This window comes from Schistocerca americana, chromosome 1, assembly GCF_021461395.2.
Source record: "Schistocerca americana isolate TAMUIC-IGC-003095 chromosome 1, iqSchAmer2.1, whole genome shotgun sequence".
NCBI classification, from domain to species: domain Eukaryota; kingdom Metazoa; phylum Arthropoda; class Insecta; order Orthoptera; family Acrididae; genus Schistocerca; species Schistocerca americana.
Window position 1 is genome coordinate 1,057,029,697 of NC_060119.1, and position 13,527 is coordinate 1,057,043,223.

The following is a 13,527-nucleotide window of genomic DNA, read 5'->3' on the forward strand; positions in this document are numbered from 1 at the left end:
CCACCTTTTTTTTTTGTTATCTCATTTTTTGTTCGTTAGAGTTCGGTGCAATTGTTCGTGGCGGACGTCCCATGACGCCCGTTGAAGTTCGTTATTGATCCATTCACTCAGTTTTTTTTTATTATTATTACAGAGGGCAGCTAACCCTGTGACCGAACACGCTGAGCTACCGTGCCGGCGACCACTCGGATACCGGGGGCGGACAGTGCACGCACTTGTGTGTGGTGGTGTTGTCGCAGTTGATTCACAGAGTGCGAGGCTGCGCCCGCCTGCGGGCAGAGTTGTGAGCAGCGCGTGTGACGTGGAGTGGAGAGGCGGAGAGAGTGACCACTTTTACTGCCGCTGGCCGCCACGCGTCTCAGTCGCCGCCGCAGCTTCCACCGGCGCGGGCGTTCGTCTCTCGCGGCAGCAGGCAGGTAACCAAGGCCGCCGACCGAGGCTCACTCTCACTGCCTTCAGCTGCGTGCCGCCCCTCTTCTGCCTCAGCGCAGCTCGCATACACTCAGGTGACAAAAGTCATGGGACAGCACATGCACATGCACAGATGGCGGTAGTATCACGTACACAAGCTACAAAACGACAGTGCATTGGCGGAGCTGTCTTTTGTGCTCAGGCGATTCGTGTGCAAAGGTTTCCGACGGGATTACGGCCGCAAGACGGGAATGTAAGCGGTATGGTAGCTGAAGCAAGACGCGTAGGAAATTCCATTTCGGAAATCCTCATGGAATTTAATATTGCGAGATCGGCATCTACATCTACATCTACATCCATACTCCGCAAGCCACCTGACTGTGTGTGGCGGAGGGTACCTTGAGTACCTCTATCGGTTCTCGTATTGTTCGTGGAAAGAAGGATTGTCGGTATGCCTCTGTGTGGGCTCTAATCTCTCTGATTTTATCCTCATGGTCTCTTCGCGAGTTATACGTACGAGGGAGCAATATACTGCTTGACTCCTCGGTGAAGGTATGTTCTCGAAACTTCAACAAAAGCCCGTACCGAGCTACTGAGCGTCTCTCCTGCAGAGTTTTCCACTGGAGTTTATCATCTCCGTAACGCTTTCGCGATTACTAAATGATCCTGTAACAAAGCGCGCTGCTCTCCGTTGGATCTTCTCTATCTCTTCTACCAACCCTATCTGGTACGGATCCCACAATGCTGAGCAGTATTCAAGCAGTGGGCGAACAAGCGTACTGTAACCTACTTCCTTTGTTTTCGGATTGCATTTCCTTAGGATTCTTCCAATGAATCTCTGTCTGGCATCTGCTTTACCGACGATCAAATTTATATGATCATTCCATTTTAAATCACTCCTAATGCGTACTCCCAGATAATTTATGGAATTAACTGCTTCGAGTTGCTGACCTGCTATACTGTAGCTAAATGATAAGGGATCTTTCTTTCTATGTATTCGCAGCACATTAAACTTGTCTACATTGAGATTCAATTACCATTCCCTGCACCATGCGCCAGTTCGCTGCAGATCCTCCTGCATTTCAGTACAATTTTCCATTGTTACAACCTCTCGATATACCACAGCATCATCCGCAAAAAGCCTCAGTGAACTTCCGATGTCATCCACAAGGTCATTTATGTATATTGTAAATAGCAACGGTCCTACGATACTTCCCTGCGGCACACCTGAAATCACTCTTACTTCGGAAGACTTCTCTCCATTGAGAATGACATGCTGCGTTCTGTTATCTAGGAACTCTTCAATCCAATCACACAATTGGTCTGATTGTCCATATGCTCTTACCTTGTTCATTAAACGACTGTGGGGAACTGTATCAAACGCCTTGCGGAAGTCAAGAAACACAGCATCTACCTGGGAACCCGTGTCTATGGCACTCTGAGTCTCGTGAACGAATAGAGCGAGCTGGGTTTTAAACGATCGTCTTTTTCGAAACCCATGCTGATTCCTACAGAGTAGATTTATAGTCTCCAGAAAAGTCATTATACTCGAACATAATACGTGTTCCAAAATTCTACAACTGATAGACGTTAGAGATATACGTCTATAGTTCTGCACATCTGTTCGACGTCCCTTCTTGAAAACGGGGATGACCTGTGCCCTTTTCCAATCCTTTGGAACGCTACGCTCTTCTAGAGACCTACGGTACACCGCTGCAAGAAGGGGGGCAAGTTCCTTCGCGTACTCTGTGTAAAATCGAACTGGTATCCCATCAGGTCCAGCGGCCTTTCCTCTTTTGAGCGATTTTAATTGTTTCTCTATCCCTCTGTCGTCTATTTTGAGATCTACCATTTTGTCATCTGTGCGACAATCTAGAGAAGGAACTACAGTGCAGTCTTCCTCTGTGAAACAGCTTTGGAAAAAGACATTTAGTATTTCGGCCTTTAGTCTGTCATCCTCTGTTTCAGTACCATTTTGCTCACAGAGTGTCTGGACATTTTGTTTTGATCCACCTACCGCTTTGACATAAGACCAAAATTTCTTAGGATTTTCTGCCAAGTCAGTACATAGAACTTTACTTTCGAATTCATTGAACGCCTCTCGCATAGCTCTCCTCACACTACATTTCGCTTCGCGTAATTTTTGTTTGTTTGCAACGCTTTGGCTATGTTTATGTTTGCTGTGAAGTTCCCTTTGCTTCCGCAGCAGTTTTCTAACTCGGTTGTTGTACCACGGTGGCTCTTTACCATCTCTTACGATCTCGCTTGGCACATACTCATCTAACACATATTGTACGATGGTTTTGAACTTTGTCCACTGATCCTCAACACTATCTGTACTTGAGACAAAACTTTTGTATTGAGGCATCAGGTACTCTGAAATCTGCTTTTTGTGCAGTGTCAAGAAGGCGCCGAGAATACGAAGTTTCAGGCATTTCCTTTCGCCACGCCCAACGCAGTGGCCGACGGCCTTTACTTAACGACCGAGAGCAGCGCCGTTTGCGCAGTCAGTATTAGCAGACAAGCAACACCATTAAATTACAGGCTCATATCGTTAACGTCGATATGCACCATGATTTTAGAACATACTGTATATTGTGTTCGAACATTGTGAATTACCTCGAATAAAACGGCCTATTGACACACAAAATGGTTCAAATGGCTCTGAGCACTATGGGACTTAACTGCTGAGGTCATTAGTCCCCTAGAACTTAGAACTAGTTAAACCTAACTAACCTAAGGACATCACAAACATCCATGCCCGAGGCAGGATTCGAACCTGCGACCGTAGTGGTCTTGCGGTTCCAGACTGCAGCGCCTTTAACCGCACGGCCTATTGACACACAGTCAACATGGTTTTAGAAAACATCGTTCCTGTGAAACACAACTAGCTCTTTATTCACAAGAAGTGTTGAGTGCTATTGGCACGGGATTTCTGATCGATTCCGTATTTCTGGATTTCCGGAAGGCTTTTGACACTGTACCACACAAGCGGCTTGTAGTGAAATTGCTTGCTCATGGAATACCGTCTCAGTTAAGTGCCTGGATTTGTGATTTCCTGTCAGAGAGGTCACAGTTCGTAGTAATTGACGGAAAGTCATCGAGTAAAGCAGAAGTGATTTCTGGCGTTCCTCAAGGTAGTGTTATAGGCCCTTTGCTGTTCCTTATCTATATTAACGATTTTGGAGACCACCTGAGCAGCCGTCTTAGGTTGTTTGCAGATGACGCTGTCGTTTATCGACTAATAAAGTCATCAGAAGATCAAAACAAATTGCAAAACGATTTAGAAAACATATCTGAATGGTGCGAAAAGTAGCAGTTGCCCCTAAATAACGAGAAGTGTGAGGTCATCCAGATGAGTGCTAAAAGGAATTCGTTAAACTTCGGCTACACGATAAACCAGTCTAATCTAAAAGCCGTAAACTCAACTAGATTCCTAGGTATTACAATTACGTACAACTTAAACTGGAAGGAACACATAGAAAATGTTGTGGGGAAGGCGAACCGAAGACTGCATTTTATTGGCAGGACACTTAGAAAATGTAACAGGTCTACTAAGGAATTGCCTACACTACGCTTGTCCGTTCTCTTTTAAAATACTGCTGCGCGGTGTGGGATCCTTACCAGATAGGACTGACGGATTACATCGAAAAAGTTCAGAGAAAGGCAGCATGGTTTGTATTATCGCGAAATATGGGAGAGAGTTTCACAGAAATGATACAGGATTTGGGCTGGACATCATTAAAAGAAAGGCGCTTTTCGTTGCGACGGAATCTTCTCACGAAATTCCAATCACCAACTTTCTCCTCCGAATGGGAAAATATTTTGTTCACACCGACCTACATAGGGAGGAACGATCACCAAGATAAAATAAGAGAAATTAGAGCACGTACGGAAGGATATAGGTGTTCATTCTTTCCGCGCGCTATGCGAGATTGGAATAATAGGGAATTGTGAAGGTGGTTCCATGAACCCTCTGCCAGGCACTTAAATGTGATTCGCAGAGTATCCATGTAGATGTTGATGTAGAAATAACAACCGCTGAAATCGGTTTGGGATATACGACGGAAGTGTCTGTTAGGACAGTGGGGCGAAATTTGGCGTTAATTGGCTATGGCAGAAGACAACCTACGCGAATACCTATGCTAACAACAAGATATCGCCTGCAGTGCCTTTTCTGGTCTCGTGATCACATCGGTCGGAACCTCGGCGACTGGAAAATCGTGGCCCTGGTCAGAGGAGTCCCGATTTCAGCTGGTAAGAGCTGATGGTAGGGTTCGTGTTTGGCGCACAAGCCATGGATCCAAATTGGCAACAAGGCACTGTGCAAGCTGGTAGCAGCTCCATAGTGGTGTGGTCTGAGTTTACATGTAATGGACTGGGTCCTCTGGTCCAACTGAACTGACCATGGACTGGAAATGGTTTCGTTCAGCTACTTGGAGACCGTTTGCAGCCATTCATGGATTTCATGTTCCGAAACAACGGTAGAATTTTTGTGGACGACTGTGCGCCATGTTACCGGGCCACAATTGTTCGCGATTTGTTTCAAGAACTGGACAGTTCGAGGGACTGATTTGACTTCACACATCGCTCAACGTGAACACAATGGAACATTTATGGGACATAATCGAGAGGTCAGTTCGTGCACGAAATCCTGCACCGACAACACTTGCGCAGTTATAACATAGTTTAGTATATCTGCAGGTGATTTCCAACGACTTGTTGTCTCCATCCCACTTCGAGTTGCTGCATTATGCCGGGCAAAAGGAGTTCCGACATGATATTAGGAGATATTTCATAACTTTTGTTACCTCATTGTATAGCCCAGCTTCAATTACTTCACATCTGACGTTTAAGGTACGAAATTGCGTTGTTTTTCCGATAAGTTACGAAGGATGGGGGGCGCAAAAATATAGGAAACCACAAGAAATTCGTGTCTTAGAATAAATGCAGATGCTAGCCAAAACTGGAGGTTGCGCTGTTGTATTTGACAACGAACGGTATCTGTGCAATGTCCTCAATACGTTGCAAGTGTCAGCCGTGTTCGGAACTGTGTTCTTTGTAGTTGTGAGTGCATTATGTGGGAACGCAGTGCATTAAAACGTGGGCGAATTATTGGTGACCGTATAGTGGATGGTTCTGTAACCGAATTATCCGAAATGTTTGATGTTTCAAGAGGCACCGTATCGATTTATACCGCACACAGGGGAAGAGGAAAAACATCATCCGCTAAGTCACAACGCGGGCGAAAGTGTGTGTTGAGTTTCACGGCGGGTCATTGAAGAGTTTTGTGACGAAAAATAAGACGACAGTTCTAAAAGTCACTGCAGAACTGAATGTCGCATTCACGACCCCGTCAGCACCAAAACAAGATGAAGGGAACCCTTAAGCAGGGGACTGCAGGGACAGCTCTAATTCCAAAGCTACTCATCAGTGATGCAAATGCTCGTAACAGGAAAATATGGTGGCGAAGCCATAAAACCTGGACTCTATATATAGGGCAATGGAAGAGTCGCATTTGGTCGGATGAGTCTTATTTCACATTGTCTGCAACTTCTGGCTCAGTTTACGATCCAAGAGCGCAAGATGGGGGGGGCACAAGATCGCAATATTATTGCACCTTTGTGGTCTACTTTGGCAAGAATGGTGCGTGATCGCTGTACCCCTCCTTCATTGTTGTCAGAACTCACCACTATTTTGCAAGAATAGTGGAATGAGATTCCATTGAAAACCATGCTGGTTCTGTATATATCCGTATCGAGACGGTTGGAAGCTGTTTTGAATGCTATCAGTTTTCCTACACCGTATTAAGCCCGGTAATGCGCTGTGTTTTTGGTGTTTCCATATTTTTCTACACCACCTGTATTTCTGCAGGCAGCTACTAAGGCTCTGTGCACTCAGTAGTGGTAACAAAAGTCCCTCCTACAAAAAAACACATAAAATATCTTAACGTAACGTGTGGTGTAGTCTTCTATAATTTCTCTAAGCTTGTTAAAAATCTGTACAAATAATTATAATTACAGCTAGAGTTGTGTTAATTTTTTTTTCAAACTGATGAACTTATCCAGTCCATGAAACAATTTCAAACTTATCATGTCATATTTCGATTACTACTGAACATAAGTATTTCTATTTTTTTCGTTGATTACCAAAATATCTTGCTCTTCAACGCTTCCTTCCAATGTTTTGTATCGCATTGCGTTTGTTATATGTAGCCTTTTGAAAAAAAAAGCGTGTTTCTTTTTGCAATGTTGCCTTTATTCAGCAAGTGACATGCATGAAGTTCAAATCTTTCTTCTACAAAAATCATGAAAAAGTCCTGAAATTCACATATGATGTACGTCTCTAGGTTGTCTCCAAGCATGTAAAAAAAGGTCTTCTCTTTAATCAGGGCCAGAAATACGGCTCTTCTTTAAGCTGGAGAAATTTTCGTGTCTGGAAAATTTTCATGTTTAAAAATGGCGGGGACAATGCTTTGCGCAGCGGAAGTAGCAACACACTGGGAGCTGGCAATGCTATGTTCAGTTGGTGGATTGCTGGTGGGACCAGACCAGCGACTCGCTCTGAAATGTCAACTGATGAAAATGGGATCATATATGTCTTGGAAACTTTAATTCCACCTGACGCCCACAGCTATGAGTTTCTGGATATTGGAGATGCTGCTCCTTTATTCACGTGCAAACCAGGTGGAGTTTATATAATTAGACCCAGAAGTGGGCCGCTGCAACCGTGGCGGAAACGTTGGTTTTTTTTTCCAGCAGCAGTAGTTTTATACATTATGGTGCGGTACCATACTCAGAAAACTTTTATGTCAGATGGAGTTTCTGAGCCACTTCACAGCTGCTACTTAAATGTACATGTACGAGTCTGCACCTCACGAGCTCGTTTAGAAAGTGACGATTGTGACAACACCGCAGCTGAGTGTGCCAACTACATGAGAATTTCACTTTGGGTGTCTAGCAACCTCCTGATGCAGATTTTTCCGTAATAGTCATAGATATGCGTATTTTACACGTAGTTAATCACCCGTCGTCTCGACGAGTGTAACAAGTCGATTTGAAGCGTAAGTGATCTTTGTGTGGTTACGAGTGAATATGAAAGTGAAAGCAAAGTAGAGAGCGAAACCCGTTACGATCGCCCAGGCTAGTTTTCTCAAAGAGGCAACGTGCTTGAAAAAGCATCTCACCGGCAGTGTCCTACTTCCTCACAGCACTCCCATACCGAGGGCAAGTCTGGCGTTTATTTCGTCTAATCCATGGTGGGAATGGTTACGACTACGATTGCATCTCAATATTTGTGGCTGAATAAAATCCGCCTACTGTCACAAAACGTGTTTTATTAATCTACACTGTTTTCGAAATTTGTGGGTTCGTTTTCAGGCACTATTTACTATCACAACATGTTCTTACATCAGCTTTTTGCAACTGCTCTGCTGCAGAAGTATGTAGCTAAGCATTTATGCATCTTGATTCGAGCGGCTTGTATCACCATCAAATGTGTGTGTGAAATCTTATGGGACTTAACTGCTAAGGCCATCAGTCCCTAGGCTTGCACACTACTTAACCTAAATTAGCTTAAGGACAAACACACACACCCGTGCCCGAGGGAGGACTCGAACCTCCGCCGGGACCAGCCGCACAGTCCATGACTGCAGCGCCTGAGACCGTTCGGCTAATCCCGCGCGACGTATCACCATCATGATTACCACATTATCATCATTATCATTGTAACCTTCGTTAACCATCTGACTTCCACTGCTACCCCCCAGACTTCTTCAGGCATTGCAGCTTTACTATATGAATCCACGTTGCTCCTGTCGTTAGGATCTCTCTCCCAAAGACATTTGTCTGGAGTGTAGCCTTGTTAGTTAGCTATAGTTCAATTCTTTTATCCTGGCGGCTCGCGCATGCCCGCCCAGACGCGGGAGATTGCTGCGTTGCCAGTTGCACACGACGCACGCGCCAATAGAAGCAGCGCCATAGTATAGCATAGTTCGCAAGCTTACGTTTAGGGGGGAGCGTGCAGTTCATGAAGTAAAGCCACTACGGCCGCATTAACCCTTTCGCTGCTACAGAGACGTGCTCCCTGCATTCCGCGCTGTCCGCGATTTTGTCACTGCATTGCTCGCCTGTGCAGACAGATCGTGTTCCGACTGCTTTGACACTCTTATCATTCGATTCCACAAAAACTATTTGGCCCAAAAATTAGATTTTTACATGTCTTCTTGACTGATACTTTCCCCCCATAAATGACTTAATTTTGTTTCGATCTTCAACGCAGTTATTATGCAGCATTAAATATAGTAAACCATTGCACGAAATTTTGAAGAGTTTGCAGAGGTAAAAGTCCATAGAGTATACTTTCCGTATGGTCGATTTTAGTTGCCACGATGTTGAGAATGAAATGTGGACAAGATACCTAAATTTCATATAAAATTACTATGCTGCATAATAACTGCGTTGAACATCGAAACAGAATTAAGTCACTTATGGGGGGAAGGTATCAGTCAAGAAGACGTGTAAAAATCAAATTTTTGGGCCAAATAGGTTTTGTGAAATCGAATGATAAGTGTGTCAAAGCAGTGGGAACACCTTGTGTCTGCACAGGCGAGCAGTGCAGTGATGAAAAAATCGCACACAGCGCGGAATGCGGGGAGCACGTGTCTGCAGCTGCGAAAGGGTTAATGAAGAGACAAAGCACTAGAAATTTCAAGAAAATTGCATTCAAACGAATATAATTCGTGAAGTAAGGCACTTCGATATTGTTTTTAAATAATAAAAATATTAAGCAGTACACAAGGTTTGAACTCCTTACCCTTCACTTAGAAGCCCATCACCTTCACTGTTACGCTAACGCAGCTCGTCAGACGCCAGAATGCCGTGAGAACTGTAACAGGTCACGCAAAATACTGACAAACACTGTTGGTATGACTATGAATTACTCACGCTTCGGCGAAGTACAATAGGAAATAAACAATTACCGCTGTTCTTTATTTCGAAAAAACGTTTCGTGAAATTGATACAAGCACCTTTCCTTGCTATCGCCTGAATTAGGAGTCTTATTGCTTGTTTGGTTTAATTAATAGAATATGAAGCAACTGGTATAAAGAATGCTTTTTCCAAACTTTCTATAAAAGAAAGTCTGCTATCAAGACATTGCTTTTGTTCTATTACATTATTTATGACTGAACGTTTCTAAAACTGAAGACACTCGTCCATGCTATGCAATGCAGTCGAGATCTGGCAACATCGTTCTCTGTTCATTGGCTGACTGTGTTTTGTGACGTCAGATGTGCAGAACGAACCTAAACTCGGCCGCCAACATAAATGACGCGCACTTTAGTTACTTTCATGTGTCCATGGATCATTTTGCACGATAAAGCGTCATGATGTGGAACGAGTCAATTTACATTCACATTGCAAAGTAATTTGTACATCTATTTGTACTCTAAACATTACCATTCATTCATTTCATTCATTCATATCATTTTTGCCCTTATGGACAGTGTTTGAACTCAAATATCTCATGATGACACAATTTTCGCTTCTTTCCTTTCCTCCTTTTCTCTTCCCAAAATCTCTTCATCCTTTGACTATGCTCTTGTTTTCTTTGTTCTGTCCATAATGCTACAGTCCTCCTCCTCTCATTTATCATAAATTTTGCGTTCCTAATTTTGTTCCTGAATTCCTTTCTGTCTTTTATCATTTGTTTGTTGATCCTCTATTTCATGATACCAATTTGTTTTAAGGCTTAATGTTTTACTACATCAAAGATTCACTTTGTAAGTCTGGTGTTGTCCATTCTCTGTATGTGTCCGTAGAAATTTAGTCTGCGTTTCCTGATCATGTCTGTGAGTCTGTCAGTGTGTTGGTATAACTCGCTGGTATGTCTTTTCATCCATATGCCATCTTTGTGTATTCGTCCGAATATTTTCCTGAGAATTTTGCGTTCTATTTTTTATGTCTCTATAATGCCTGATGCTCCAACTGTGATCGTTTCTGACGCATGTAGTGCTTCTGATAATACAACTGTTTTGTAGTATCTAATTTTGGCCTGTCTTGATATGCTTTTGTTATTATAATGTGACCATGTGAGTTCGTATGCTTTCTGGAGTCTTTCTGTTGGTTCTATGTTGATCCTCCTGTTTGTATGTATTCCCCTAAATGTTTAAATTTTTCGACTCTTTTTACGGATCCGTACATCGTTTGCATGATGTGTACATCCGAGATATGGAGGCGGTTTTGCCTGCTGCTATCGAGCGTGCAGGGCGCAGTCGTCTGCATTTTGTGGATCACGTCAGCGCCACCGACACATGGTGGTAAGTTCGTATGGGACCAAACTGTTGAGGTCATCGGTCGCTAGGCTTACACACTTCTTAATGTAACTTAAACTAACTGACGCGAAGGACAACAACACACATGTGCCCGAGGGAGGACTCGAACCTCCAACGGGTGGAGCAGCGCGAACCGTAGCAAGGCGTCCCAGACAGCGCGGCTTCCCCGCGCGGCAACGACGCATGCCGCAATGGTTGTGACGCCAGCCTCTGTTGATACAGGTGGCCTCGCACGCAGGGTGCAAGCAGAGCTCACAGTTTGCACCATCATTCCCAGAGTGTACCGGGGTCCTTTGGTTTGGAGCCGAGTGGAGGGTCTCTGCCACAGGTTTCGTCGACTCTGTGTAGATTTCCAGACCTGTGTTATCGTGTAGGGATTTTTAGGATTCCCCTTGATAGGTCAGGGGTGCATTCCACACAGGAAGCAGCTACTCAGCATAGTACTTGTAGAGTGCACATAGGAGTCTTTTAGACTATACAGTAGTTTGAGGTGATCTGATGAACACTCGCCACGACAAGGGAAGTCAGAGCCCGCTTAATAAAGACACTTCGACTGTCAAAATTTCATCAATAAACTGTCGAAGTATTCGTACTAAAGATCCCTTCAGGAAAGTTCTGGCGGTCAAATCGTTCTTGGGACCGAGAGCTGGCTCAAACCCGAAGTGGAAAGCTCTGGCGAATGATGGAATGTATATCGCAAAGACAGATTGGGGGCCATAGGAAGTGGAGTGTTCATTGCAGTTGACAAAAATATTGTCTCTACTGAGATTAAATTTGAATATGTCAGTGGAGTTATCTGGTCGCGTTTAACAGGTATAGGTAAAACAAAGTTAATTGTTGGATATTTTTAACGGCCACTCGATTCCTCAGTAACAGTGTAAGTGGGCTGCTTCTGTGTTGGCAACGCTGTGTAGCGCTTTGCAATGGATCTCTGACTGCGCTTTCTTTGTAAGAGACTCTGTGGCTGGTCGGACTCGTTGTTGGAAGTTAATCGACAGCACTGTTGGCCAGTTGGAACTTAGTCGCCAGCAGTGATGGAAGTACTGTTGGGCAGTTGGGGGTGAACAGCCAGCAGTGATGTTAGATGTGAGAAGTTAGCATTGATGGAGGGTAGTGGTTGAAGTGTTAGCGTAGGCTAACGATCTGTACATGTTCGACTTGGGGATTGAATACTATTCATGCTTATATACCTTTGTGCTAGATGTCAATGACGATTTATATTCGTGTTTGAACTGGATGTCACATTATTAAGGTAAAACTACATTATTTGGTTTGCAACAAAATCTTTCCTTTGCTTACCACACGCCTATTAGTAGTTAGTGGTTTTAGTAGTTAGAATCTTTTATTTAGCTGGCAGTATTGATGCTCGCTGTATTGCAGTAGTTCGCTTAATGAAGATTTTTGTGAGGTAAGGGCTTAATGAAATGTATAGGCTATTGTTAGGATTTCTTTCTAGCCAGGGCCATTCTTCTGTATTAATTATTTGAATTCAGGTTGTAATTTTTTTTGAGCAATCAGATTGCGATGCTCTAGAATATTGTGGGTCAGTGTTGACATGAAAAGAAAAAGTAAAGAGAAAGTAGGCTCAGTACGTTCAGTTTTACTTAGCTGTTTCAGAATCAAATAACGTAAAAGTTTCATCTTCTCAGTCATTCAGCAACTTAAGTACAGATTCACATATTTAAATAAAGAAGTTTCACAGTTCTAGAGTCATTCAAAGATTGTCTACGGTCAGTACGTGTAAATACGCAGATCATGCGACTTTAACCGAGTATAGACTGAGGTGTCTTCGGATTAATTGCGGAGGGGTATAGATAGACAGTGGTGCGAAATACTTTTGAACACGTTTTCCGAAATCTGTCTTGAGCAGTTAGCTCAGCAGCCCACACGCCATGGAAATATCTTGGACCTTGTTGCTACGAATAGGCCGGATCTTATCGACAGAGTCGGTATATAAACGTGATTAACAGTCATGGCCTCGTTATAGCAACAATGGTTGCGAAAGTTAATAAATCGCTGAAGAAGGCAAGGAGAGAGTTTGTGCCAGATAGAGCAGATAAGCCATTGTTAGCATCGTACTTAGACAATGAACTGGCTATACTTAGTTGCAGTAAGATGAACGTAGAGGAATTATGGGTGAAGTTTAAGCAGACTGTAAATCGTGGTCTGGAGCGTTGCGTGCGTAGTAAGTGGATAAGGGATGTAAAAGATCCACCATGGTTTAGTAACGGAATTCTGAAGATGCGGAGGAAGCAGAAGCTGTCGCACTGACGGTTCAAAAGATAAGACAAAAATAACTGCAAGCAAAGGTTAGTAGAGCTTCGCGCGGTAGTGAAAAGATCTGTTGGCGACGCAAGCAACAGATACCACAGTCATACCTTAAAAAACATATGGGAGAGAACTCGAGAAAGTTCTGCTCGGATGTAAAATCGCTCTAAGGGTTTAAGGCTTCCGTTGAGTCCCTTGTTGATCAGTCTGGTGTATCAGTTGAAGATAGCGAAACAAAAGCCGAAGTTTTAAATTTCACATCCAAGAAATTGTTCACGCAGGAGAATCGTAGAAACATACTCAATAGAGACAAAGGCATCGTCAGGACTGCCCCAGGGAAGTGTGATAGGATGGCTGTTGTTCAAAAAAATTGGTTCAAATGGCTCTGAGCACTATGGGATCTAACATCTGAGGTCACCAGTCCCCTAGACTTAGAACTACGTAAACCTAACTAACCTAGGGACACCACACACATCCATGCCCGAGGCAGGATTCGAACCTGCGACCGTTCTGGA

The 13,527-nt window shown here is 43.6% G+C and overlaps 1 protein-coding gene across 1 annotated transcript in view; it reads left to right on the plus strand.

The window, feature by feature from the left end:
- The first annotated feature begins 374 nt into the window (after window positions 1-374).
- The window catches only part of LOC124549625 (progestin and adipoQ receptor family member 3-like), a 113,403-nt gene continuing 100,250 nt past the window's right edge, over window positions 375-13,527 (plus strand). Inside the window, exon 1 of the mRNA XM_047125258.1 lies at window positions 375-416. The gene's annotated coding sequence lies outside the window, so the exon portion shown is untranslated. The remainder of the gene's footprint in view (window positions 417-13,527) is intronic.